Below are 17,840 nucleotides of genomic sequence, written 5' to 3' on the forward strand. Positions count from 1 at the left end.
GTACTGTTTATTATGACCTTCTGGAACCAAACCAGACGATAACTGCTGATTAATATTTCCATCAGCTATCAAACCTGAATGAGGCACTTAAAAAAATCGACCGTCTTTAGTGAATAGACGCAAAGTTTTGTTTCACCACGACAACGCAAGACCTCATACCGCAAGGCAAACATTAGGCAAGCTGAACGAGCTCGGATGGGAGCTTATTCCGCATCTTCCATACTCTCCGGATATTATGGTTATCACCTTTTCCGTGGACTTCAATCCCATATGAGTAACAAGAACTACTCTTCAAAAGAAGCTATAAAAAAGGATATCGAAGCGAATTTTGTCTCCAAGGACAAACAATTTTTTGAGCAGAGAATTAAAAATTTGCCTAAACGTTGGGAAGACATTGTAAATAATGAAAGAAAATATGTTATTGATTAATAAATACTTTAAACATCTTTTTATTAATTTTAAAACCACCTTTTAAAAACGCACGGACTTATGGACTGACCTGATAAAAAATGCCATCGATAAAAACTTGCGTGATACAAAATTGTTCTTCTTTAAGCCCAAAGTTGAGGTGCCATAGTCATATAGCCTCGGGTGACGCTCCAGCAGGCTTATATGTGTGCGTGTCGGGTGACACTCGTACTTGCTTCGTGTCACACATACTTGTTGTCGGCTTTTGCATGATGAAAATCAAAAATTTTAGATATTAGCGTCAAAGCACCCGACACGCACACATATAAGCCTGCTGGACAAGCATGCTGGAGCGTGACCCGAGGCTAATAATGCCATAAATTTGCTGATCGAACCAACGTATGGGCAATACTGTAATCGATTAGAGCTGCCATGCCATAAGCCCAAAGTAGAGGTGTTATAACCATAACTCTATAAATTTGCTGATCGAACCAACATATGGGCAGCACTGTAATCGATTAAAGTACGTTCACATATGCAGTACGCCCCCACAAAATTATCCTACCCGTTCACAAATGGCAGATTACCAACAAAATTGCCAATCAGCTGCCAGTGCTGTTTTGAAAGGTTTTTCTACATAGAAATTGATTTGTTGGAATATTTAGTTGGTTTAATTATTATTAGCGAAAGGAAGAAAAGACACGCAATTAGCTACTAATAATAAAAAATTTAAGGAAATCCGTAAACGACGTTTACTAAGGTTTCAAAAAATTATGCCAGCAATACGCATGCGAAATTGGTAATTCATTTTATAATAAGTAATAACAAGCCAAAACACTCATGGGCACAAGCTTTTTTCCTGTATTATGAATGCTTAATTAATAATATCTAACAAAAATTTAATTAGAATTATGTCCCCACACCTGATTTCTTTGCCGGCGTCCATATTATTTAGATTGTACTTTGACGTTTCCCTTAACATTCGTAAAAATAATTATCGATAACACAAAACATTTAAAAAAATAGGGTTATAATCTAGGATTATTTTATAATCTCAGATTTCTGGAAAGAAATTTTGTATGGATAGTCTCGCTTTTTGATTATAAATTGGGAGTTAAGTACGAAAAAGTAGAACATCTCCTTATATGTGACCGTATTATTATAGGTGACATGCCATCATTCTGTAGTTGTTGTTGTTGTTGTTAACAGCATAGGGAGCCCTGTCAGTGTAGGCATATCATCGTTCGTCTTCGTCTAGCTCATCTAGGGGTAGGCCCAGGAAACAGGCTGTTTCGACAGGTTGGGTCCAGAGGGAGAGGGGGGTTAGATGAGTCGGTTTAAGGGGGCATGTGAAGAGGTGGTTAGTGTCGTGCGGGGTACCTTCCCATGCCGGACATGTGTTTGGTATGTCGGGGTCGATTCTGGATATGTAGGAGTTTAACCTGCTACAGTATCCAGAACGTAGTTGTGCCAGTGTTACACGGGTCTCACGGGGAAGCTCGAGCTCTTCGTCTGCAATAGATGGTGGTTGGACTCCGATTACGGCATTCACAGGACGGGAGCCCAAGAAGGTGGTAACGGTCTCCCGGTGAATGTCGTTTATTGACTGTCTAAATACTGTCCGGTCCAGTAGGTTACGGTCAGTTTTGTCCTGGATTTCGTCAGCGTAGTCAAGGAGGTGTCTCCTGACGTGCCTGGGAGGCGGCTCGGGCTCAAGCAGGTGTTTGCAGGGATGAGACCTGCGGTAACATCCAAGCAGGAACTGCTTGCTGAGCAATTTGTTGTGCTCAACAACTGGGAGCATTTGTGCCTCGTTATGAATGTGTTGGATGGGTGACATCAGGAGGCACCCGGTCGCTGTCCGAATGGCGGTATTTTGACAAGTCTGTAGCTTTGTCCACTGCGAATCACTAGTTCCAGGCGACCAGACAGGTGCAGCATTGTTAAGAACCGGCCGGCCAATTGCCTTAAATGTCGAAAGCAACAGTTCTTTGTCTTTGCCCCAAGTGCGGCCGGCCAGCGATTTGAGGACCTTGTTACGATTTTGGACTTTTGTGGCAATTGCGGTTGTATGCGCAGAGAAGGAGAGCAAGCTGTCAAAGGTTACACCCAAAATTTTGGGGTTATTTACCGTCGGAATTGGTGTATCATCGACCGTTACCTTAAGGGACAGCTTGACCTCCTTTGTCCAGGTGGTAAAGAGGGTCGCCGTGGACTTGGTAGGGGAAAGTTGGAGATTCCTCGCAGTGAAAAAGCGAGAAAGGTCGGTGAGGTAGTTGTTCACTTTGGAACACAGGCCATCGATGTCATTGCCCGACGCCATTATCGTGCAGTCGTCAGCGTATGAGATCAGGAAAACTCCCGCTGGTGGTTGGGGGAGCTTCCAGATGTAGAAATTGAACAGCAAAGGGAGAAAGGACACCACCCTGCGGTACACCTTGCTTAATCTTCCTATGCTTTGATATTTGATCTCGAAATATCACTGTCGAATGCCGACCGCTCAGATAGTTCGCGGACCACCTCTTCAGCCCTGGTGGGAGTGTCGACTGATAAATGTCATCTAGTAGCGTGTAATGGCTGACTGTACCGAAAGCCTTTTTCAAGTTCAACGCTACTAGGACAGTCCTCTCGCAGCGGCGGTTTTAGTTAAGCCCGCGATTTATCTGGGCGTTTATGGCGGTGAGTGCAGTGGTGGTGCTGTGCACTCGTCGGAAACCGTGCTGATGTGGGGCTGGGGCCAGGTGTTTCGTGTAGAGTGGGAGTAGGAGGGCTTCAAGTGTCTTCACTACTGGGGAAAGGAGAGTTATCGGCCGATAAGACTCCCCTTGGTTGGCGGGTTTCCCAGGTTTCAGTAGTGGGACCACTCTCCCTGCTTTCCACTTGTCAGGGATGATGAGAGTGGCCAGGGACAGATTGAAAATCCTGGTGAGGAATCCTACTCCCAGGGGTCGCAGATGCTTCAGCATCAGCGCGTTTAAACCGTCAGGGCCAATGGCTTTCGATGATTTCGACTTGTTGATGGCCCCCTGAACCTCATCACCGGAGAAAGTAAGTGGCGCAGTGTCGTTCGTTAGTTTGTGCAGCCTTCTGGTAGCACGACGTTTGGTTCTGTCGCCCGGAGGATGCAATATGAAAAGCCGGCTAAAATAGCTCGCGCATCTCTTCGGGTCCGACGAAGTGCAACCGTTGAAGGTGATAGCCACCTTGTCGTTGTGCTTCGTCGGGTTTGACAGAGACCTAACGGTGGACCAGAGCTTACTCACCCCAGAGGTGAGGTTACAGGTCTTCAGGTGCTCAACCCATTTAGTCCGCTTGTGTTGGTTTACCAGTTGCCGGATCTCCAAATTGAGATCCCTTATGCGGGGATCCCCGGGATCGGCCTGGCGTAGGTGGTCACGCTCGTTTGCTTAACTGGCTGCTTCGGCTGGGAAATGACGACGAATGTCCTTATAACTTCCAGCTGGAATGAAGCGAGCCGCAGCAGCTGTGAGTACCTTGCGGAATGCGCGTTCGCCTACGCGCACATCAGTGGGGATGGGAAGAGCGGCGAAGTTGTCCTCAGTGAATTCCGTGAAGCCGGCCCAATTAGCTTTTTTAAAGTTAAAGTAGGACCAGTGATTCGCGGAAACGAAGTCGGCAGATCTCTCAATCGAGACGGTAATGGGCATAACCTCTGGTGATTTGCTACATTGTGGCATACATGTTGTTTTCTTTTCTTGCCTCTGCACTTCAAAACGCATAAATATGTGACATTATAGGTAAATATCATCTGCTTATGGTTATAGCACCAATAATTGATAACATAAATATCGTTATTGTTAATACTATGGTTGAGGTTGTGGCGTTATGATGTGGAACCTTTACTTTATGCTATAATTCCGTAGTCATAACCATAACTATAGAGACCAATTGAATTCTGGTTTTTCGCCGTAACCAACCGCATTGTGATTTACTTTTGTTATGTTTTCTTTAGTTTCTGCACTTCGAACTGCACAAATGTGATAGTATGCATATGTAAATATGAACTGCTTATGGCTATAGCACCAATATTTGATGACACAAATATCCCTGTGGTTAATACTACGGTTAAGGATATGGCGTTATGGTAAGGCACCTCTACTTTGAGCTTTAAACGGTTGTCATTAGAAAGTTGCCAGTTTTTGTGCAATCCGGCATTGAGTGTGACATGAATGTGGCGCATTCGACTCAAATACACATAATCTATTTTGATGTCAATCAAATTCGTTACCGCAGTGGTCAGAACGGAACCATTGTGACGGCCGTAAATTACATCGTTCTATTTATCTAGTACCACTCTTCGATCGGTTGATGAGATTAGGGACTCATAACTGTTTTTTGATTCAAAGTTCAATTTTACTTGGCATATAAATTATATTATTTCAAAGTCAGCTGCCACTGTGGCATTTGTAAGAAGTCATTCTTCACGATTCTCTGACCCATATACACTCAAGTTCCTATAAATTATATAAATTCAAAATCAATACTCTTTACTAGATTGAAGGACTATTTATTGTGTAATAACTTAGCATTATGTTACCCTGACGTTTTATTTGTCAGTTACTAAATGTTTTGAGAAGACGGCACCTTCAGTATTCAATTCGCCTTGGTTGTTAACCAAGTGGAACGTCATGGAAACCGAAACTAGGTTAAACTTCCTTTGGTTGGAAATTATGGCCTCAGTGCAAGCGAGAAAACTAAAAGTACTCTATGATGTTGATTGTTACGGGCGCATGCACACGTCTTAATTTGATTTAGTGAACATCCAAAGTAATTACTATTTGCCATAATTTAAATGAAAGAAAAAAACGTGTGCAATTACGAGTGAGACGTTTCATAAAATTCGGTAAATAGATTGCAATCGGCATCACTGTTTATTCGTATTTTCGAGATTAGTATTTGCAAGTATTCGTTGCCCTGCCATACATATGTATGTGTATGTAAATTTAAAGTGTGCTTGAGCAGGAGGGCCAATAGGTATACTATATCAAAAGGAGCAATATCAGATTGTACCCGGGGCTTTCTTTTGTTTGAATGATTTGTGTAGTGAAACGTGCAAATGAAGCTAAGTTTTATATTTTGATTCATTGTGAATAGGGCTTGATGTTTTTTTGTAAACGACAGTGAGACAATCTCAATTTTCGGTTTATTCATATATATTGAAGTGCAGGAAAATAGAGGCGGTAGCCATTTTGTAAATGTGCCGATTCCTTTTTGTTTGGATAGCAACCACATCAGATACATTTGTACCATGAATATGTACATAAAATGTTAAGGTGGACAAGATGAAAACTGAAAAAGTGAACTAATATGTACCTATTATTATAATATGCTAATAATAAAAATAAGCGGAAAGTAGTGTATATTTGTATTTAAATTCGGTATAAGTATTAAATTTGTTACAGCGTACAGCTTTTTTTTTCTTTATTATCCGCCACATAATTGTACGTTTGGCTATTCATTGTTGACTCTTATAGGCATGGAATACGGCCTATACATACATACATATATATATTGTGCTTCACATACCCATCGTAGTGTGAATATAATTCTAATTGAAAATTTGGTAAGAACTTCAATGCACTGTTTATTTTTCTAATAATAAGCTCACATGTTAGCGAAATATATACCAATCGTTGAACTGTTTTTGCGATGTGCTTGCGCTTTTATTTCGATGCCAAGGAAAGTACTTTCTACAATTCTAAACAATTTCAAAAAGTTACTGCATGGCCAGTCATATAAGATACTTTCTGAAAACTGGACACTTGTGGGTTGGTCTTCTGTATCTCGTTTTAAAATTATATTGACTGTATCGTCGTACATTTGGGAAGTTTTTAGAAAAGATGTTAAACGTGGTGGTTTTCCATTAAACTTACAGTGTATCACTAAAGTAAGTATGCACCATGATTAACAGCCGAATATGTGAATTTATTCCCAAAATAATTCGACATATTTTTATCAAATGTATGTATGTAATTGCTATGCAGAATCCCTAACAAGAATATAAAAGACACGATGCCGACATATTGTTCCGTTATCTTGTCTGGCGTCATTACGTAGGAAACGGTAAAAATCATATAATAAAAGTATGTATGCAGTTCGCAAATTTGTGTATTTCGTTAGTCTTTATGTGATTTATTTGCGACAAAAACTATCAAATTTGTTTCGTTGTGCAAGCGCGAATTATTTTTCAAGTTATAAAGTGAATTCAAGCTAAAACTTTGGTCATGGCTCCTCGAGGCAAAGAACTTTCACAAGATATGAAGGATTTAATAATAAAATTGTACAAAGATAATAGAAGCAACGCCACGGTACAAAAAATTATTGAAAAATTTAAAAGAGAAGGTAATACTAAGAACCAACCAAGAAATGGTCGCCCAAAAGTTTTCACGGAGCAGGAACGCAGGATAATTGGACGAAAGGTACAGAAAAACCCCAAAACGAGTGCCCCTAAAATACAGGCTGAAATGGAAAAAGAAACTGGCAAGACTTCTAACCCCCAAACCATTCGTCGTGCTTTATATACTGCAGGTTTCCATTGTCGGAACATCCGTAAAAAGCCGTTTGTAAATAGTACTAACAGAAAGAAAAGACTTGAATTTGTAAAACTGCACGAAGCCAAAGACCAAAACTTTTGGAATACCGTTATTTTCTCTGACGAGAGTAAATTTAATATTTTTGGTTCCGACGGACGAGAAAAAGTATGGAGAAAAGTAAATTCAGAGCTCGATCCTCAAAACATGACCGGCACAGTTAAACATGGTGGCGGTTCAATAATGGTGTGGGGTTGTATGGTGGCTTCTGGTGTAGAAAATCTGGTTGTGATTGAAGGGATAATGGACAAAACTGTTTATCTCAACATTTTGAAGGATAATTTGAAGCAAAGTGCATTAAAATTGGGGCTTGAGCGATCATTTGTCTTCCAACAGGACAATGACCCCAAGCATACTGCTCTAGTTGTGAGAGAATGGCTGCTGTATAACACACCAAAGCAATTAAAAACACCACCTCAATCGCCAGATATGAATGTCATTGAACATTTGTGGGAACATCTTGGCAGACAAATAAGGAAACATAAAATAAATGGCAAAGATGACCTAAAGAAAGCACTTATGGAGGAATGAGGAAAGATTCCAACTTCTGTGACTTAGAACCTGGTAAATTCTATGTCATCGAGGTTAAAAGCTGTCAAAAAGAGTACAGGCTATCCAACGACATATTAACAGTTAATTACAATATAATTTAAAAAATTTTTCTTGAACTCGGTTTTTGATTGAATGCATACTTATTTTTGTGATGTGATTTTAAGACTTTTTCATATTAAGCCGATCTGGCTAAAACAAGAATTACTTTTATATTATTTTTTGTTGTAAATATGTATATAAGACTTTGAAAAATAAATAAAATTGTATTTTGTTTTCGTAGTGTTACTTTTCAGTTTTATTTATTTTGTACCATGGTGAAATCATCGCTGCATACTTACTTTAGTGATACACTGTATAGTTGAATGGTGGAAACAGGCTTTGGGCGCCAGCAAACTTTGAGCTATTTAACATCGGTGATTAGTTTGTGGCCCAGTTGCCAAATATGGTCAAAAATAGTTGATAATGGTACCAATAATCGCTCTTTAATAATCGCATGCTTTTCCTTTGAAAAAAAAAAAGGTTTATGCCCATCCTAAACCTGAAAACCGGGGAATGCGGAAGTGGGAAGCTAATAGTTTGGCTGTGCTTTCCGTTTCTACCACGATATATTTGCTTATAATGTCGAAAGTGCGTGGACCGAATTTAAAAATTATAACACGCAAATGTAGTCACTATATCAGCCTTTTGATTAATATTACTTTTTATAAATTAAAATTAAGAATTAATAGCAATATTTAACGTTAAAAATGCATCTTTTTTGCATAAGCTTGAAAAAATGCCCTATTACAGACGCTTATTTCACTTAAATACAAACACAGAAAAGTAAAAAATCACTTATAAACATTCTTTATTACATTAAGATTCGATTTAAAGCTATTTTTACTAAATAATAGTCCAAATTCTATTATTACAAATTTTCTTCTAACCGTTTGTAATACCGTGCAGAATAAATTTGAGGAGCGAACTGTCAAACGAACGATGAGAGAGAGAAGAACAAAGCGAAATAAGAAAAACCCAGTCAACCAAAAGGGAACAATTCTTTTATTATTATTTATAGGGACCCTTTTTTTGATTTCAAATATACATATGTATATATAACTAAAACAAATATTTTTACAAATACTGAAAATTTAGAATAAAAATCGCGCGATTTTTAGTCTAAGTTTTCGCCTGCGGCGCTTTTTTCATATCAAATATACATATATATTACAAAAACAAATATATTTATAAATACTGAAAATTTGGAATAAGGCGCTTTTTTGATTTCAAATATATAAATATAAATTTTCGCCATCGGCACTCATAACTTTTACGATAAAACAACGTTTTCATAAGTGCTAAGAAATATAAAACCTAAGTTAAATGCTTGCTGGGTTGACGACTGATATATACTCTTCTCTTCAACTGTATTTCAGTACAAACTGCAAATGCGGTTGGAAAAAACCTAATTTTTAAACTTCTCCTGGGGGTTCTATAGGGACACTAGGAGGTTGGGACTTTCACAGTTATATTGGTGTGACCTTGCTCTTTCTAATGGGCGTGGTAGGTGGTGCCACGCCCCCTCCCTCTCCGCCCCCATTCAAATATATCGTGGTAGTAAAGGAAAGTTTTGCCAATAGTTTTAAGTAATTTATTAGGCTCGGCTTTCCATTTCTACCACGATAAGTGCGTAAACCGAATTTAAAATTATAACACGCAAATGTAGTCACTATATCAGCCTTTTGATTTATAGTACTTTTTATAAATTACAATTAAGAATCAATACCAATACTTAACGTTAAAAATGCATCTTTTTTTCTTAACCCATTAAATCCCAACCTTATATAAAATAATTTTTTTTTTAAATGCGTTTATAAAACGTTTATTGAAATAGTGTAAAAAAGGAAAAGAGACGTATTATCCGACAGAAGAAACGAGAGGCCGAAATACGTGAGTGCGAGGAGCTTGAGATGCTGGCCAATAGGAACAACCCCCGAAAATTCTACCAGAAAGTTCGGCGGCTTACAGAAGGTTTTAAGACCGGGGCGTTTTCCTGTAAGAACAAAGACGGCGATCTGGTGACTGACGTACAGAGCAATCTTAAATTATGGAGGGAACACTTCTCGAACCTGTTAAACAGTGACAGCTGCGCATGTCATAGAGAATGTGAAGATCCCGATACCCCAATCGTTGACGACGGAATTATCGTTCCGTTACCCGACCATGACGAGGTGAGAATAGCAATATCACGGCTAAAGAACAACAAAGCCGCGGGCGCCGACGGACTGCCGGCTGAGCTATTCAAACATGGCGGCGAAGAACTGGTAAGGTGCATGCATCAACTCCTATGCAAAATATGGTCGGATGAAAGCATGCCTGCCGATTGGAATTTAAGTGTGCCCTGCCCAATCCATAAGAAGGGCGATCCTGCAATTTGTGCCAATTACCACGGGATTAGTCTTCTAAATATCGCCTATAAGGTTCTAGCGAGCGTATTGTGTGAAAGGCTGAAGCCCACCGTCAACCAACTGATTGGACCTTATTAGTGTGGCTTGAGACCTGGAAAATCTACCATCGACCAAATATTCACAATACGCCAAATCTTGGAAAAGACCCATGAAAGGAGAATCGACACACACCATCTTTTCGTCGACTTCAAACCTGCATTCGACAGTACGGAAAGGAGTTACCTGTATGCCGCGATGTCTGAATTTGGTATCCCCGCAAAACCAATACGGCTATGTAAGATGACGTTGCTCAACACCAGCAACGCCGTCAGAATTGGGAAGGACCTCTCCGAGCCGTTTGATACCAAACGAGGTTTCAGACAAGGTGACTCGCTGTCGTGTGACTTCTTTAACCTGATGTTGGAGAGCATCGTACGAGCCACAGAACTTAATCGCTCAGGCACAATATTTTATAAGAGCGTACAATTGTTGGCGTATGCCGATGATATCGATATCATCGGCCTTAACAACCGCGCTGTTAGTTCTGCCTTCTCCAAACTGGATAAAGAGGCAAAGCGAATGGGTTTGGTGGTGAACGAGGACAAAACGAAGTACCTCCTGTCTTCAAACAAACAGTCGGCGCACTCGCGTATCGGCACCCACGTCACTGTTGACAGTTATTATTTCGAGGTTGTAAAAGACTTCGTTTATTTAGGAACCAGCATTAACACCGATAACAATGTCAGCCTTGAAATCCAACGTAGAATCTCTCTTGCCAACAAGTGCGACATAGACATAGCGCAGCGAGTAAAGATCCAGCGGCTTCGTTGGCTGGGTCATGTCGTCCGAATGGATACAAACGCTCCGGCTTTGAAAGTATTCGATGCGGTACCAGCTGGTGGTAGCAGAGGAAGAGGAAGGCCTCCTCTGCGTTGGAAAGATCAGGTGGAGAAGGACTTGGCTTCACTTGGTGTGTCCAATTGGCGCCGGTTAGCACGAGAAAGAAACGACTGGCGCGCTTTGTTAAGCTCGGCCAAAATCGCGTAAGCGGTTATCGCGCCAATTAAGAAGAGAAGAATTAAGCTCCTTAAAAGAAAAAAACACAAAAAAAAATCAAAGAAATGCATTTTTTGGGCTGTACCCAATCGAGTACAATGGGATAATATGTATATACATTGCCTGTATATGAAAATATTGAGTAGTAAATAAAAAGACACTTTCAAAGACTTCCTTGGTTATTAGTTCGGTTAACAGTATGGAAGTTTTTGAAACATTCTCTCTCCACGCAAAGAGCTACATTGCATAACTCTCAAATCCATCGAATTCTTTGGTGACACTCACTGCACCTCAGCTGATTCGATATCCTTTTGGGAAAATGGTTATATGAGGAACCAGCTATTGATGCCGTTGTCGATCGTTTTGAAGATATGTCTTGGATATTATAATTGCGTAAATAAAATCGCACAATTTCACGTTGGTATTGCAACAAGTCGCATTAACACTTACTTGCCATTTTATAAAGCTTCCATGCGTTTACTACTCACGAGATTATCATTGTGGTGAAAAGAGGCCACCACCATTTCTTTCCTCTAAACTTTATATTGTAAGTATTCAAAGCTTGGTCGTGGAAGTCAACTCCTCCCATTCCTGAGTTGTATTCCGCTATCAACTTCGGCTGATGGGCATTCACCTTGCGCCTCTCTTGTCTTGACCATCGTTTGACGGTATGTAAAGGTTCAATTCTATCAAAGTTTGTTCCCACTGTCACAACGCTATTGTCATTCCACTTCACAAAAAGTATTCCTGGGTCAGAACACCTACAAAATTTGATACAAAACAACTATTCAAATAAATCATTATGATAAACTTACATAAAATCAAACTCTCCCCGTTGCTTCTTTTGTAGTTCTTTGTTCGTTTTCAGAGGACATTTTTTGGTCCGCCGATCACGAACAGTCCCAGTAGCCTTAAATCCTTGGTCTTTCAAAATTCTAAGAAGGTCATATGACGTACGATGTGATCGGTCGGATGTGGAATGTTTGCCAAAAGATCAAGGACGACCCTTGAACCTAATGGGAGACTTTCTTTCTGACGTTCAACCGTTTTCGCACCGCAATATGTGTCGAACTCATATAAATAACCACTGCTACTCGTGATCATCTAATTCTTGAAACCAAAACGAACTGGAATACCTCTTATGAATTGTTTTGCGGAATGGCTTCTAAAATACCTAACCATAGATTCGTCAACGGTGCATATAACCAAACTGACAAAATTGTTTACATAAAATTTGAGAGAGTGGTCTTATCTTTGCCATTTCATCGCTAAAATCTAAATTAGAGTTATCAGTAAGATGCAAAAACTGTTTAATTTCTTGAAAGCGATTTCGCGACATATTGTTGGCTATAAAAGGTGTTCTGGTATCTTCATCCAGTTGCCAGTACATGCGTTCTCTTGGCATTGAGTGATAGCCGCTATAGAGTAAAATTCTTGCTTGTTATACTGCAACGCATATATTTTCGTTTGATCGATTATTAATTTTACCACCTCATCGTCAAAAATAGTTTCAAAAATTTCAACTGGGTTCTTAGTTACCAATAAGGAACACGCTTAAAGTTGGGATTGTTCGTAAAAATTTATTTATTTATTTATTAAAGTCAAAACATACAACCATAGGTTATTTTTACAATGATTGACCTTAAGAATAGTTTACATAAAAGGATTAACAGTAAAATCAAAACTAAAATTAGAATAAAAATTACAGATAGTAGTAAAGAAGTATAAGTTGGAGAAAGTATTAAAAGGAAAGTAAGGTAAAAAATAGTAGTAGCAAGGAGTAGGGATTAATGGGAAGAGATTTAAAGTTCATTCAGCAATTTTCGGCAAGATAGCGAAGCAATTTATTTTTGAAACACGAGCTTTCTTTTATACGTTTAATTTTGTAAGGTAAGGTATTCCAAAGACGGACAGAGAACACAAAGTATTGACGTTCAGTCACCAAGCAACTGTATTTCATCGGGACTAAGTTTAACGAACGGCAGGACTTTGAAGGCATAAGTCGATCTTTGAGGTATCTGGGTTTCTGAGTGTTTATGATCTTGTGGAGTAAAACTAAACATTTAAACCTAAGCAAGTCGTTAAAGGATACGGAAGCAATTTTTTTCGCGAATACTGAAATATGGTCATAACGTTTTTTACAATACACGTATCTAGCAATGTTGTTATATAAAACATTAAGCTTACTACGACACACACTATCACAAGGAGTATATAACTCGCAACCATACAGTAACGTTGGTAACAAATACGTTTTAGCTAGTAGCAGTCGAGTGTTTACTGGTGTAAAATATTGAGTTGTCCATAAATTTCGGAGCATACCATAAACTTTGCCTATGACAGTAAAAATGTGGTTGCTCCATGTCAAAGTTCTATTAAATGTAACCCCTAGATTTTTAACATTGTCCACATATTTAATCGCAGCGCCATTTAGTTTGACTTGTGTATAGCCATCGAGCTTGATATATTTTTTGTAAATAACGATGCATTGGGACTTATCAGGATTGGATTAAGAATTAACCCATTTTCAGAAGCCCACTTGCTTGTGAGGCTCAAGTCAGAATTCATATTACTTATGCAAATGTCAATGCAGCTAATGGGATAACTAACATATAATTGAACGTCATCAGCATATACATGAACATCACTATATTTAATCACACCGAACAAATCGTTAATGTACAAGACAAATAAAAGAGGGCCAAGGATAGAGCCTTGAGGTACACCTCTGGTTACAGGGAGAAAGTTTGACATGGTATTATCACTACATACGGTTTGTAATCGGTCACTAAGATACGTTTCTATAAGAGTCAAGGCCGACGTTGAAAAGCTAAATAAGTTTTTAAGCTTCAGAATTAAGAGCTTATGGTCTACGGAGTCAAATGCCTTTGAATGGTCAAGTAGAGTTAGAAAGGTCACATGCTTTTTGTCAATGTTGAGCCTTATGTCATCAGACACTTTTAGGAGTGCTGTGGTGCAGCTCCTACTACATCTAAACCCCGACTGCAATGTGTTCACCAAGGCGTTGCTATTCAAAAACGTGTTTATTTGGCGATGCATAATACGCTCAAGAACTTTGGATAAGAACGGCAGTATTGCAATCGGGCGGTAGTCTCCATTCGCTTTCTTAATAGGTATGATTTTGGCTTTCTTCCAAGAGTTGGGAAAGATTGACGTGGTTAAGACGGTATTCAGAGCATAGGTAAGATATTTTAAGATCTTTGGTAACAGGCATTTTATAAATTTTGGATGAATTCCATCCAGACCGGCCGCATTCGACTTGACACTAAGTATGGACTGTACTACCTCACAATCATCGACACATTCAAAACAAAAACTGGACATCACAACGTTAAGATTAGAATTGTAATTGTCATAACATATATTATTAACAGAGCCGGGCAAGCACACAAAATTCTCATTTAGTACATTTACATTAACATCACATAAACCTAGCATAGGTTGATTTTTGTTCCCAATCCCGATCGCACGAATTTTGTTCCACGTCTGCTTCGAACCCACTGCAGTACTAAACTGCTGCTCATAATAGGACTATGAATAAGTTCGTGCGGTTTTACAACAGATGGCGTAACTTGATTATTATTCCATCGATCCACATTTCCAAACATTCATTGGAGAGCTACTGTCGTAAGGCACAAACGTCAGTATAAGTTTTTTATTTGAAGCGTAAACAACAATATTTTTACCACACTTGAAAATGTCGAATTTCGTGCCAAATAATGTGTTTTTGCGGGGAATTCTTCTTCATTATTTTAATATGAAGAAAAAAGCAGCCGAAAGTCATCGTATCTTGGTGGAAGTTTATGGTGAGCATGCTCTATCTGAGCGAACGTGCCAGAAGTGGTTTGCACGCTTTAAAAGTGGTGATTTTGGCTTGGAAGACGAAGAACGCGAGGGTGCGCCGCCAAAGTTCATGGATACCGAATTGGAGGAATTGCTCGATCAAGATCCGGCTCAAACGCAAGAAGAGGTTGCAAAAACTTTGGGAGTTGATCAATCAACCATTTCCAAACGTTTAAAAGCCATGGGAATGATCCGAAAGGTAGGCCATTGGGTGCCGTATGAATTGAAGCCAAGAGACGTTGAACGCCGTTTTATGGCATGCGAACAACTGCTTCAACGGCACAAAAGAAAGGGTTTTTTGCATCGAATTGTGACTGGCGATGAAAAGTGGGTCCATTACGACAATCCAAAACGTCGGGCAACGTATGGATACCCTGGCCATGCTTCAACATCGACGTCGGCGCAGAATATTCATGGCCTGAAGGTTATGCTGTGTATCTGGTGGGACCAGCTGGGTGTTGTGTATTATGAGCTACTGAAACCGAATGAAACGATTACGGGGGATGTCTACCGACGACAATTGATGCGTTTGAGCCGAGCACTGCGAGAAAAACGGCCGCAATACGCCGATAGACACGACAAAGTTATTTTGCAACATGACAATGCTCGGCCACATGTTGCACAAGTGGTCAAAACATACTTAGAAACGCTCAAATGGGATGTCCTACCCCACCCGCCGTATAGTCCAGACCTTGCGCCATCCGATTACTATCTCTTCCGATCGATGCAACATGGCCTGGCTGACCAGCACTTCCGTAATTACGATGAAGTCAAAAAATGGATCGATTCGTGGATTGCGGCAAAACCGACCGAATTTTTCACAAAGGGAATCCGTGAATTGCCAGAAAGATGGGAAAAAGTAGTAGTAAGCGATGGACAATATTTTGAATATTAAATTTGTAACCATTTTACGTCAATAAAGCTTCAAATTTCGAAAAAAACCGCACGAACTTATTCATAGTCCTATTAGTATTTTAGTTTACTCAATCTAATTGATTTGTTAACATCTCGTCTGCAAGCCTTAAAGATGTTATAAGTTTCCGAGGTTCTGAAGCTCTTCCATTTGCGATACGCTTTGTTGCGTTTGCAAATCAAGTGTTTAATATGGTTGCTGAACCATGGCCGGTTTTTATCAATTACTGGTTTGTGTGTAAGTGGTACGAAGCGGTGAAAGAGCGAGCTAATGTTTTCTTCAATGAAGCTAATTTGCTCATTACTAGATATTAAGTTATGAATACATTCCCAGTCAATTTCCTCCACAGCCCCTTCAAGAAGCTCATAATCTATGCGTAGAAAATCACGGTATGAATAGTATTTAGTGTCATGGGTCAGTTGGAAGTTAAATGTCATGAAAATAAGATCGTGCTTAGAAAAGCCTGGCACAGAAAGCTGGTCAAATAGGAGAATTTTAGCGGTATCGTTGACAAAAAATATATCTAGCAAAGAGCTGCTAGTTTGCGTGAAATGTGTAGGCATAGAGCCGTTAACGGGGAACAAACCCAAGCTCCGCATGGCTAACACGAACTCATTTTCACATAGCAGGTCGCTGTTAAAATCTCCTGCTACAACGATATTATTATAATTAAGAGACAAATTTTCGATAAAATCAACAAATGATGCGTAGGCGATGTATTTGTTAGGTCTATATACACAGCCAATGAGGAGTTTGCCATACTTAGTTTTAATTTCAAGGAAAATATATTCTATTAGGTTCGTATTTTCCGAGATGCACTTGAGGGAGCAAGACAGACTATTTTTAACAAACACTGCAACACCGCCACCACGCTTGGCTCTATCTAAACGGAAAGTTTTATAGCCATTAACTCAAAACGAATCGTCATTATGCCACGTAGAAAACCATGTTTCAGATACACACACAACATATACATCAGATGACTCAAAGATGTATCGAAATTCATCAATTTTAGATGGCAAACTCTGAGCGTTGAGATGACATATTTTCAGTCCAGACTTTAGCCTACTTAGTACGCGAATCATATTAAAAGTGGTATCTCTGCCCGTGTGAAACTGTTTATCCTTACCTATCATTGGCGAGGGAAGTAAAGAAGAGAACATTGCATATAAGACCCTTTGAAACCCGAATATTACCGAATATGACAGGAAGTATAGTTAAAACAGGAGTTAAGAGAATGTTTAAGTAGCGGAAATAGAGAATATGAGAGGAAGAGATAAATAAAAGGAGAAGGACACAATTTATTTTTATTGAACTAAGTAATAAGATGTTATTATAAGAACTGCACAGTTGCTTTGGTTGCTAATAGCTAATATTCTTTCGCCTTATTTCAACTTTGTTGAGGTATACCGGGCATCTCTTGCTCTGAGTTGGATGATTTACGTCTACGCCAAGATGTAACTTCTCATTAGCTCGTATGCAGTTTATACATTTCTGAATACTATATTAGCTTTATTACAGTCCTTTGATCTGTGTTGCTCGAGGCACTTATAACATACTTCTTTGTTTTTGCATTCGACAGCTTTATGGTTAAACCCCTGACATTTAAAGCATCTCAAGATTTCTACGCCATCAAATACCTTACATCGCTCCCATCCAATATTAACTTTTTCGCAGTTTAAAACATAGGGGAAAGTCTCGGGATCAATTTCCAAAATAGCGTTGTAAAGAAGTCTACTCTCCTTTCTAACTTCATACATTTTTACTAATTTGATTTCACTATTTTCTAGAACTTTATTTTGCTTCTTTAGATTCTCTACTAATGACTTTTCATCATGCTTATACCCCATTAGTGATACCATAAATCTTGGTCTTACTGATTTCGGTATTTGAATATCGTAGCTTTCACCAATGTTTTCTTCAATCGTTTTTTTAATTTTTTCCCTTTCGTTTGCATTTTCAGCTCCAATCACTATAACTCCGTTTCTTCTGGATTCAATATTTGAGATT

General features: G+C 39.2%; 1 protein-coding gene across 2 annotated transcripts in view; it reads left to right on the forward strand.

Moving 5' to 3' along the window:
* The first annotated feature begins 5,086 nt into the window (after positions 1-5,086).
* Positions 5,087-17,840, forward strand: part of LOC128869149 (uncharacterized) — a 161,961-nt gene continuing 149,207 nt past the window's right edge. The window contains exon 1 of one of the 2 annotated variants that reach the window (XM_054111641.1): positions 5,087-5,272. The gene's annotated coding sequence lies outside the window, so the exon portion shown is untranslated. Of the gene's footprint in view, positions 5,273-5,309; positions 5,993-17,840 lie in introns of those variants that run through there. The other variant, XM_054111642.1, reaches the window with a different exon arrangement.

This window comes from Anastrepha ludens, chromosome X (assembly GCF_028408465.1).
Source record: "Anastrepha ludens isolate Willacy chromosome X, idAnaLude1.1, whole genome shotgun sequence".
Taxonomy (NCBI): domain Eukaryota; kingdom Metazoa; phylum Arthropoda; class Insecta; order Diptera; family Tephritidae; genus Anastrepha; species Anastrepha ludens.